Source organism: Camelus bactrianus, chromosome 3 (assembly GCF_048773025.1).
Source record: "Camelus bactrianus isolate YW-2024 breed Bactrian camel chromosome 3, ASM4877302v1, whole genome shotgun sequence".
NCBI lineage: Eukaryota > Metazoa > Chordata > Mammalia > Artiodactyla > Camelidae > Camelus > Camelus bactrianus.
The window spans coordinates 85196942-85199095 of NC_133541.1; the positions used below are offsets into that span (position 1 = coordinate 85196942).

General features: G+C 35.1%; 1 non-coding gene across 1 annotated transcript; it reads right to left on the reverse strand.

The window, feature by feature from the left end:
* Positions 1 to 1570: 1570 nt before the first annotated feature.
* On the reverse strand, positions 1571 to 1677 carry LOC123613300 (U6 spliceosomal RNA). Its single transcript, XR_006720680.1, has one exon. It is a non-coding gene; the product is annotated as a U6 spliceosomal RNA (small nuclear RNA).
* Positions 1678 to 2154: the final 477 nt, after the last annotated feature.

The window sequence follows — 2154 nt, forward strand, 5'->3', positions numbered from 1 at the left end:
GATTTGCTTTTTGGAAAACCACTCTGGTTTTACTGTGTAAGGTGCTTTGGAGGAGAATAAGACTGAACTCAGGTGGATAGCAAGGATCTGCTTTGATAGCTCTAATAAGAAATAAGACTGGAATTCTGGTAGGTGGATTGCAAAGAAAGTGAGTGGACTCAGAAAATGTTGTCATGCCAAGGAAGAAAACAGCTTAGAGAATAGTAGATTAGAAATTTGTGTGTGTTAAATGTGTTCTTGCTAAGAAAATGGTCTCTTTTGGTTGTACAGTCATACAACAAAAAGACATCAGGTTCATTGAAAATTTAGATTTCAAATTGCATGAATTTATATTTTAAAAGACCAAGAACAAATCATAGAAATTCTCTAATAGATTTTTAAATCAGAAAACGCATCTGCTATTAATTTTTTTTTCTTCCACTTACTACATTTTAGTGCTTAGTGGAGGGAGCTTAATGCTTGCCTTTATTTGGATAGACTCAATTTTTAAAAGTTATTGATATGTGGAAAGGCCATTCCACAGAAATCTGGGATAGGAGCTACTTCTGTAAGGCAAAGTGGTCAGCTACATTAAAATAAGTAGAAGCAATCTACATTCTTTCTATAATTAATATTTCTCTTAATGTGCAGTGTTCATCCTTTCTCTTATGAGTGTGTGGAATAGACTAGATGCCACTTTTCCTGTTGAGCAACATGATGGCAAGTGAAAGGTGACCCAGATACTCTGCATCCAAAAGGACCTTTGGGGAACCAGATGTGATACCTTGTGAGGAGCAGACGGATTTTGCAGTTCATCTCTCTTACAGTTTACAGCTATGTGGAACGCAGCCCCAAAGATCTAGCTGGACCGCTGGAACTGTGGATAATCTCGGGAATGCAGCTGCTTCAGAATAAGAAGGGGCAAGTTTGGCAGTCTCATTTAAGTAACAGTTATTTCTTAAGTGGTTGGCAATTTTATTAAAGCTTGTTGAGAGCCATAGTGCAAGTGGAGTTCAAAGTGAAGTGACTTAGTTTTCCAGATCAACAAACAGCTGGAACAAGTGACTTGAACTCTTTCTGTTCAGTCGATAACATACGCCTGTTAGTGTTACGTCTAGGGAAAAAGGAGTAGTGCTAGCACAGCATTTCAAGAAACAATCGGATTCAAAACCAGACAGATACGGATTTCAGTCTCAATTTGTTATTTGCTCACAGTATGATGTTGAGGAGTTTACCTTAGGATGATCATAGTATGAACCTCTTACTTTTGGGGGAGGGGAGGATGTCATTACTGAGGCATTTTTGAGTCCAAGCTAGCCATCATATGATCTTATATATACTTCAGCATCTGTATTATATATAGAGTATGTATTTCTTTTTTTTAAACATTTTTTATTGATTTATAATCACCTTACAATGTCTTGTCAAATTCCAGTGTAGAGCACAATTTTTCAGTTATACATGAACATATATATATATATTCATTGTCACATTTTTTTCTCTGTGAGCTACCATAAGATCTTGTGTATATTTCCCTGTGCTATACAGTACAATCTTGTTCATCTATTCCACAATTTTGAAATCCTGTCTAAAAAATATGGACTGCTTCACGAATTTGCGTGTCATCCTTGCACAGGGGCCATGCTAATCTTCTCTGTATGGTTCCAATTTTAGTGTATGTGCTGCCGAAGCGAGCACTAGTGTATGTATTTCTAACATGTAGGTACATTTTCTCATATCACCACAGTGTAATCATCACACCTATCAAAATTATCTCTTAAAATTTGAATTAGTATTTAAAAGGATCATACATAATATTTTGTTGTTATGCCTCTTAAGTATACTTAAAACAATTTCTACTGTCAGTTCTTTTATCTTTTATTTGTTTAAAAAATTTTTGTATATGTATAGTTTATTGTAGTATAGTCAGTTTACAATGTTGTGTCAATTTTTGGTGTACATTATGATGCTTTAGTCATACATGAACACACATACAATCATTTTCACATACTTTTTCACCATAGGTTACTACAAGATACTGAATGTAGTTCCCTGTGCAATATGGTATGAACTTGTTTATCTATTTTATATATAGTACTTAGTATCTACAGATCTCCAATTCCCAGTTTATCCCTTCCCACCCACTTCCTCCCTGGTAATCACAAGTTTGTTTTC